The sequence below is a fragment of the Beta vulgaris genome, chromosome 2, assembly GCF_026745355.1.
Source record: "Beta vulgaris subsp. vulgaris cultivar EL10 chromosome 2, EL10.2, whole genome shotgun sequence".
NCBI lineage: Eukaryota > Viridiplantae > Streptophyta > Magnoliopsida > Caryophyllales > Amaranthaceae > Beta > Beta vulgaris.
Window position 1 is genome coordinate 56,208,769 of NC_079203.1, and position 10,533 is coordinate 56,219,301.

The following is a 10,533-nucleotide window of genomic DNA, read 5'->3' on the forward strand; positions in this document are numbered from 1 at the left end:
TATAGACCTTTGGTAAGTTTAGATATTATATTATTGCATGTAAAAAAAGAGGCAAACTTATTATTTCACTTTTAAGGGTTTGTTTGGACCACAATGAAATCAAATCTAACCCCTATATAGCCAATAACATGCTTCTCATATGCATGCCATATCTTCACTTGCTTTTTCAATTGATCCATTAGAGGCTAGAGTTGTGACTACCATGTTCAGTTTGTCTTTGGCAACTCCAAGGAAAAAAGTGAGGAGAGAAATGGATAATGATGAACTAATAAAAGACAATATTGATATGAGAATTTATGGGGTGTTGACAATTTAAAAAGAGGAGGTTTTAAAGTTTAAGTATTGTTTGGATAATTTAGTGAAAAGATTGTTGTAATTTACTCCCTCGTCCCATAATATAGTGCTTGTTTCTTTTTTACACGATCTCCAAGACGTAACTTTGATCTTTAATATCTTCAATTCCGTATTAATAAAAAATATAAAAAGTTGATATTATGAAACTACACATTGAGACGAATCTAACAAGATTCCACATGAATATGTTTTTTTTATATATACGTACAAATGAGAATATTCGGTCAAAGATTTTAAAGTTTGACCCACCAAAAATGAAGTAGGCACTATATTATGGGACGGAGGGAGTAGTTAGCTAGAGTTTTGAGGTTCGAGTTTTAGAAATATCTGAGACTAGTGTTGTGAGATGGTGGTATAATGATGTAAAGGTGCGAGGCATTAATGATGGTTGTGAATTTTGCATTGATGTATGATTGTAGAAGGCTTAAATTATCAAATTAAACATGCCCTATATGAAAGAATAAGATCGGTTTGATGTAATGTAGGTTACTAGTATCTTTCACTATTGTTAATCGATTATTTTTAGGATCAAACCTCACTGAGCTTGTACGTAGTTGAATTCTCTTTTCATTATGAGTTGTTGTGTTAATTAATTTGAGTTTTAGATTATTTTCTTGTCGATTTCTCCCTATTACTAAGAGTTCATTTTTAATTTATAACAAATAAACTAAGCAATCCTACGTACCAATATGAGGTTTAATTTTAAAGTACCAGCAAAAGACGAAAGGTATGCTCTATGAACAATTCATTTATAGTATACCAATGTATATTTTTTTAAGAGGTAATAAGGAGAAGGCGTCCTAATCGGATCAGAACCTCGCACAGGTCAACCCGGCCCGGGTTTGCAGGTAAGGTCCCTTAGGAGTAGGCGGAATGGTAAAGGGAAATCCCCACCCCCAAAATGCCACTAGTAAGATTTGATCCCAATATACCAATATACATGATTGAAACTAGAAAATGTTTAGTTTGTATTACAAAATGTTCCAATAATAATACTCGACTAGTACCTAAAACATGTAATTAGTACAATTACTACGTCTCCACAAAAAAAAAAGTACAATTACTACGTGTTAGAATCCAAAGTATTCCTTAATCGTGAATGTTTTAGCAAATCTCACTAGAAGCTCGGTACACAGTCTTGTAGGTTAATTGCTATTTAGCCTCATCATATCATCTAAAGTAAAAAAAAAAGACCATTTATATAAATCCCCAAATTAATATCTTCATACACTCGAGAGTACCAAACGCAGTTGTTGTCATAAAGGGCCCATCTTGAACTATCGTTTGTGAAATCGTTGTAACTTGTAACTTGTAAGGATGCGCAGCATCGATCCTACTAGTATTCCAGTACTAGCAGCTCTTTCATGTGCATAAAAGAATTATTCTTGAGAGAACTCTATTATTGCCATTGATGCTTCCTCATCCTCTTTAATTTACGTGAACCTATCCCATAAAAACATGTATTTAGATTGTAGATTTTGTGAAGAAAATACTTCTCTCAATATTGACAAGACGAGGCTTAAGAATTAAACGTATCCGTTTATATAATGCTTTAATTTGAGCATTTATAGTGATTAATGACAACTGATTAATAAAGTTAGCTTTTTTAAATTTGGCACTCGACAATACAAGAAACTTAAAATAAACAAAAGGTGAAAATAACATAAAGTAGTAAATTCAAAGACAGCATATATTTGAGTCATGAGTGGAATTAACTAGACATCTATTTTCCTTTTTTGACTAAAAAGACATGAACCAAACTGAATGGGAAATATTATTATTGGGTTGGAGAACACGTCAAAGGTGGCCCTTTAAGGGAATAGTTTGGTGATGGCCCTTTCTATGACAAAAACTCAAAAAGGAAGGGAAAATGAAAATGGTTAGCTTATAGGCTAAGGGTATTGTATTTGAGCGGGTAATGTTGTTGCTCACCTGTTAGCTCGTTGGAGTGTTTACGTAACTTTGAGGTTGTATGGTTTGACTCGCTTCTCCAAAGTATTACTACTTTGGTGGAACTTGATTTAATTTAAGCCTGAATTTCTCATAAAAAAAAGGGTATTGTATTCGAATAAAAAATTAAAAGTTTGTTAAAGGCAGTCCAAATATTTGTATTTCCTTCGAAATAAATGAAACCCTCCTCTCTTTTGTATGAGAGTTTTTTGTGAGACAAGTTCTATTTATTTCAGAACAGATGAAGTAGATAACTTATACATTACGCCTGAGATGATGGGTTTCAAAAACAAAAAACATTTCCAAAACAAAAAATCAAGAACGGGTCATTTTAGACCTCATTAGAATGGAAAAAGTTGAGATCTAGAAGTAAAACGAGATATCTTAGGGTCTCATTTGATATCACTGTCAGTTTTCAGTTTTGGTTTTATGAATGTCAAATTCATATAATATAACTAGTATCATGACTCCTAATAAACTTAAACTAGTCATATTTGTACTAAACCTGTCAATTTTGAAACCAACAGCTGAAAAAGTAGACATTTTTTTATTGAAATATATATAATAAACTTAAACTAGTCATATTTGTACTAAACCTGTCAATTTTGAAACCAACAGCTGAAAAAGTAGACATTTTTTTATTGAAATATATATGCCTAGTCGATTGAAATTGCGAAAATTCCAACAAACAAGCCTTTAAAAAACTTAATTTTTCGTAATTTAATGATAAAAATTAAACTCATCGACATGTGGTATTGTCAAACTTCCGAAATTAATATTATTTAACATTTATATCAATAAATTAATTGGATCGAATTAAAAAATTAAGTTCATACATATAAGTATGTTAAATAAAAATAAGTTTTTTTTTTTAAAGAAATTTAATATGAAAGGGCCCCCATTGTCACAAACCTTTACTAAGGAAAAAGAAAAAGAAAGAAGAAACATACTTTAATGGAGGTATGGAGAAAGGAATAAAATGTTAATGATACATAATTGTCTTCTTGTTAGAAAGATGATCTGTAAAGGTTGAAGATCTACGTGTGTTTTATAATGCTTCATTTTCAATTGAAGATACACGAGTCAGTGTATGATATGCAAAAGTAGCAAAGGCAGCTTGCGGCTTCGACCTAAGTTTGCTTTCACCCACATGATTTTGCTTGCGTTAAGGAAGACAATTGCGCAATAGCTAGCAATATAGCATTATCTAATTCTAACTAAACTTGTTCAAGGTTTTGATGCTTTAATTGTGAGGCTATGCTTAGCTTATAATTATATCTAATTTTTCTAATCAAGGTGGATGAATTCATTGAAAATGTTTGTTTTATTTTATTAATTGAGGTTAGTTGGGAGTTACAACTAAACCTTTATTATAACAAACTAACTTTTGGAGCCTAATGTAGTATATGACCTGAAATGAATATTCATCTTTTAGTTAATTTTATCATGTTTATTGATTATTTTCAAGTTCAGTACAAGTTTAAGGCCATGTTCTTTTTGACTTATTTTCAAGTTCAGTATAAGTTTAAGGCCATGTTCTTTTTGACTTATTTTCAATTCAGTTCAGTTTGGCGCAGTTCTGTTCAGTTTAGTAGTTTCTTCTCACAGTTTTCATTCAGTTCAATTCAGCGCAGTTCAATTCAGCCCAATTCAATTTAGTCAGTTTAACCCAGTTTTAATCTAAAAGAACAAGGCTTAAGTCGTACTCTTTGCACTTGTTTATAACTTCTAGTTGTCATTCATATATAATTGTGTATTTTGTCCTTTATTATCTAGTTTTCTACTACTCCCTTTATATTTTTTATTAAGCCACCTTTTAAGCAGTTTTTTTGGATTTTTTGTCCCAAACTACATTTAACTTTCAAGTTTTTGCGAGAAATTACCTTAGAAAAATTTAATTGTTCCTAACTACCTTATTTTTACCATTTTGTTGTTGACAACTACCTTATGTCAGTTCCGACGTTGACTCTTTTTTTTTTCTAGTTTTTCTAATGTCATTATTGTAATATCACTTGACCTATTCAAACCTTTCACCCTCGCAATATACTCGAATCTCAAACAATTTCCACAAGAGTAACTTTTCTCCCACAATTTTGAATTGAAATAGGTCAATGTCAAAAACCAGCATTAGAAAGTTGTCCACAATAGAATGGTAAGAATAAGGTAGTTTGAGACAACAAATTTTTTTATAAGGTAGTTTCTCGTAAAAACTTGAAAGTTAAATGTAATTTAGGAAAAAAATCATTTTTTTATATACATATTAGGACATTTGATCCTTGTATTTTTTATATCAAATTGCCAATCCAAAATTATAATGCCTCATAGCTACTTTCTATATTTGTTCCACCTACAAAAAAAAATCATTCCAACTCGAATTATTATTTTAAAGAAGATAAAAAAGAATATCTAAAAGTTATATTAAAAAAATTATTACAAGTTGAATTATATACTTTCTTACCAACATGAGTTGGCTAAAGTGGTAAGCAGTTTGATGTCGCTTAAGAAAGATCTCGAGTTCGAGCCTCACTGTATGCAGAAACTCTTGTTGGGAGACTCACCCACCAAAGCCAGGTGTGCGACCCGGTTCAGACTCAGATGTAGTAAGAGCAAAGCTCCGGTGAACGAGTGGGAAACCCAAAAAAATAAAATTAAATACTTTCTTAAAATTTCCTTGGCATGATTAGTATATTGTGTTATTGTGTATTGAAAAATCAAAATCAAGTTTTCTTTTTGAGAGGAGAACCATAACTGTGGCAGAGTGAGTGTGGCTCTGTCCGTTGATCGCCAATTCTAAGTTCCTATTCATGAATCTATATATACTTTCTCTAATTTAACTTTTGATAAAGTGGGTCTCACTCACTGGGTTGTGTCTGTAATTATTGTCCACCTTAAATTATATTTTTTATAAAGAACTACCGAAGAATTTCACAAGCGTACACGTGCATGACAACTTACCTATCATAATACAAATGGGCCTGATAAGCAATCTTGTAAGGGCAGCCTATTAACATATGAAATTGCAGGCCCAGTAGAAAGATCACTTTTTTTTTCAAAAAAAAATTACATTAATTGAAAATCAAACGTCATTTATAATAAATATTAAAAAAAATAAAAAACAATTAAACAAGGTTAAATCAAATTCGTTTTCGAAGAAACTACAATGAACCAGATCGATCAATACATCGCATCTTCCTTATATTTGTTGAAATCAAGCAACTATTAAAGAAAAAAGAGAAACAATTACTTTTTAATGAATTGCAAAAAGAATTACAACGACCGCATAAAGCTATAGCCTATAAGGTGTGCATCTCTATATGTTTAAGTCTTTAAGTTATATAATTGGTCTTGTAACTTGTAAGAGAACTCTTACTTTTAATTTAAAATTAGATAACGGTTTAGGCTTACTGTCAAAGTAAACAAGTGACTAGTATAATCTCTATTATATAAGCCAAGGGAGGAGGTGTGGTGTCCTCTTTTGAAGTGACAAAAATACCCTTAATGATCTAATTAATGGAATGAAAAAAATTACAAAAGCAAATCATTTAAAAATCTCATTCCAACTTGCCATCTAAAACAAGTTTAAAATGGTATATGCATCAAATACTTCAATCAAAAATTAAATGGACAAAATATTTATACCTTATAAAAAAGATGGCATATATAACGTGCACATGAAAAGTCTGAACATTCACTACCTTTCATACTCTTTAATCCAGTTAAATTAATTCATTATTTTTGTTCTTTCTGTTCATTATTCATTCACAAAAAATTAATGTTAACAATCACTCACAACCTTTTTATTTTTTTAATTAGCAAATTAATATATCTAAATTCATCTAACTGTTGAATTTTTCACATTTAAGTTTAATCATAAATAAAGTACGAATGGAGTATCTAATAGAATAACAAATTTTGAAATTAACGCACGCATCGCGTGCATATAAAGGCTAGTTTATATATATTTAATCTATTTAGTGACCAATTTAATACATTTAATAATTAGTTTCATTCATTTAGTGATTAGTTTAATCCAGTCACTAAGATTGTTGGATTATTTATTAAAATTGATTGTTATAATTCGAGATTTAAAGCGAAACAAAGAAAGGAGAAGAGAAGAGACTACTAGGTTATTGTCACTTGGTCCGAGATATATACGGATAGTATTGTGTTATAGTGAGATGGAATAGGCTAGTTAGGAGAATGTAGGCTTGAATTTGTCTAATTTTATTAAATTTACAACCTCTCTATTACAAATATGCAAATCAAATACAAATTTTAATTTACAAAAACATGAAAACCCTATAATTAGTGTAAATAATACTTTTGGAAAATAATAATTATTACATGAGCACTGAAATGGGTTAATGTTAAGTAAGAGCACGGGAAGAAAAATATACTAATACTAATATCAAAAGGCGTGATACATTGAGTCATCGCTTAAGGTGTTTTACTTTATATATTCCATTTAATTGTTTTAATAAATTAGAAAATGACTGTATAATGATCCCATGATCACAAGTTTATATACTAAATCAAGTGATATTTAGAATTATAACGTTTATCAACATTAATTTCCCATTTTTGAAAAAAATACTTCACGCATTCCATAAAAATATGTTGTTATTATAAAGACGCATTGAAGAGAAAATGTAAAATATTGATTTATCCTACCGTTTCTTTTGTTGTTTTTAATTGGAATCTTTACGTGATAGGAAATTGGTATAGGGTTTTATTAAATTTATTATTTATATTGATCTCTATGACTCTATTAGGTGGGCTCGAAGGCGATACAAAGTACAAAAAAGGGAAGGGAGATTCGAACCTGTGACCTATCATTCACAATCACAGCACCTCAATCTTAACCACTAGAATTAAGACATCTTGGTTTGGTTTTCTTGATGTAGCAAAACACTATGATGTGTCTAGTAATGACAACTACACGGCATATCGAACAGGCGGGCATATATGTTTCACAGGCCCTCAGACAAACCGACCTTCACCATTAATATCATTCCATAGTCTTGCCTTTTGCAAATTCTAGCCCATTAAAGCCCATTTTAGAAACCCAATAATTATTGCAAACTTCGAGTTTTTGCGTGAAGTATTGATAAGCATATCACACGATTCACACATACATAAATAATTTAGTTAATGTCCCTTGTGCTTACCGTTTAATAGTTCTGACTTTCTAAGTTGTGAATTTAGGAAAATAACTAATCTATCCACCGGATAATATATCTATCACTAATAGATAAGTGATGATAGTGAAATCTTCCTCACATAATTAATAATATTTTGATGCTTCTATTAGTAGTGGGTAGATTACCCACCGGATAGATGTAGCAATGTCCTTAAATTTACGTACATTTTACAAGTTGGCAGTTAATTTTGATGTTAAGGGTTTACGATTTGATTTCCAATGCGATATTTACTGTGAGTCTGTGATGTATATATCTTTCAAGTTTCATGTACACTAAATATTAGCGGAGTGAGTGACAAAGAAGGTGGAAAACATACTATAACGCGGTAACGCCCTAGATAATGAGAGTAACAAAAGACATGTGATACGTACAAACTCCATATTGGCAACAATTGGAGCGAAAAATCTAGCTCAACCTCTTTTTTAACTAAGACATACAAAATAAGGCATTGATCAAGAGATGTTTAGTATTTCTATATATTGATGTTTAGAGATGCTTAAGGTATGTTAATTAGTATTGATCGCTTGACTTACCTATTCTATAAGATTTGGAGGACAATTGACAAACGCAAGATGGGATATAAAACACTTTGACACACACCTATCTCTAAAAGGAAGGAGATGCACATAACGGGACTTAAGAGAATAGTCCTGTGTAGGAAGTTGTGGAAAGAAGAGAATTTTCACATTTTATCTTAAGTTTATGCTCATTTTGTTGACTAGTAATGTTTTGTTAGGTGACTCAAGTCCTGTAACGAATGAAAACCTTAATTTTAATATAGGTATAGACCTAAATTTTTTTGGAATAGTAGTTCAATTGGTCGGTTTTCACTCTATTTTAGCCGAAATGGCAAAGTTCTCCTCCAGAATCATATAGACATGTACGTATTTACTTCAAGGCAAATGAACAACTAAAAAACTAGGAAAAGGGCATACTTCACTCGAGCTTGTCTTCAACAACGAGGATGATGTTACACAATGTTTAGAACTATATCGTCACTAATTTTTTTATCTTAGTTCACATAGTCGACCTCATCTTTGGGATAAAAGCTTTTATATACTTTTTTAGGTTTTTTTTTTATAAGAATTCGTAAACACTTTATTAACACCCCAATAACTCATAATTTGATATCTTTAAAGATAAATTTTGAAATTTAAAATCTTTAACGATAATATGAAACACTCCAAAAATTTAGATTTTTGTTGTATAATTGTTGTAGTGTGTTGATTAATAACTTATGGCTTCAATACTTATAAGCTCGAGCCTTCTTATGATTTGAAATGGCAAATACTTCCTCCGCCTTTTCCAAATGCGATATTTCCAATATGAAAGTTTTATATCAATTGTAACTTTACTAAATTTGGATAGCTTAAAATTCTTTGTTATCACCTATTAATTATTATATGGTTCCTTCAATTTACCTCTATTTATCTCTAATAACATCGTCATATTACTTTATTAAAAAGTTTGTCATAATTCAATGTTGTAATAGAAAACATACGGAAAAGTATAGAATTATGATTGTACTCCCTCCGTTTCAATTTAATCTACACACTTACACTTTTTACGCATGCCAATGCAAAACTTTGAGGACATATATCTTTAGTTTTATATTTGTAAAAATTATAAAAAGTACATATTAATAAAATACATGTTATGATGAATCTAACAAGATCCCACATGACTATATATTCATCCGCGTATAAATCACAAATGATGGTCAAAGTGAAATTTGTGAATAGTGTAAAATGTCAAAGTGTGTAGATTAAATTGAAACGGAGGGAGTAAAACTTTTGTAGTTGAGTTTGTCTTGTAAGAGACCGCCTACTTTTAAATTAAAATTAGACAATGGTAACTTGGTAAGCCCAATATTAAAAAGAGAATTAGCCCAATAATAACTAGGTAAATTTCTTTTGGTGACTAGTTTATTCCATTTAGTGACTAAATCTACTTTTATATTAAAATTAGACCGTCTCTTTTAATAGTTTTTGATTGAATTATGCGCATCTTATTATATGATATGATAGTGAATCTCTTCAGCAATATGAAATACATTGTTCCATTCAATGGCCAGCATTATTGTTCGTTTCCCATGTGTGTTTGTTTCACGATTTCACCTAATTAATAAACCTTTTGTTCTTTTTTCGTTGCATCACAAATTCACAATTATCCATTATACCTTCCATGTATTCTAAGCTGACTACTATATATACTATGTGATTCACTGATTTATTGATTATGGGTACGTTGCTGCAAATCTTTAAAGTATGGCTTTCTTGCTTCCAACTGTATGAAACATATAAAACTAACAACAGAGCTGATAATGAAAAGAGATCTGCACACACGTGACGCCTACTAAGTACAACTATATATCGTCACATTTCATGTATGTATTTGTGGAAAGAAAAACTATATTGTACCAAACTACCAATGATATAATGTGAAAGTTCGTCGTCCATAATAATGCAGGAGATGGAACAAAATATTAGATAATGAGACATGAAATTACTCAATGATAAACGAGTATTAGATGAATGATAAAGATGATATTGAGATTTCATCTTCAAGCTAATTACTTGTTGGAAGGGTAATGATTAGTCAAAGTTATACTCTCTCCGTTTTATAATATAGTGCTCACATTTCAAAATACCTTATTTTTCGTTCAAAATATGTACCCCTGTTTATTGTTTTACACCATTTCTAGAAACATTCGTTACATTTTGATTTTTTCAAAAGGAAAAATAAAATAAAGAGCTAGTTCCAAGACAAAAATTATCAAAGAAACACTTTCTTAAATATTTTTTTTGAGAAATCCTACTACTTTTATTTTCCTTAATTCCCGTGAAAATGAAAAGTGAGCACCATATTATAGAACAGAGGTGGTATTTTATTTTTTATAAGTTGGCGGTCTCCAACACAAAATGTAATAATTACTACTCCCTCTGTTTCAAATTATAAGGCATTTTAGCTAGAAGAATTTGTTTCAAAATATAAGGCATTCTACAATACCAATGTAAGATTAAATGCA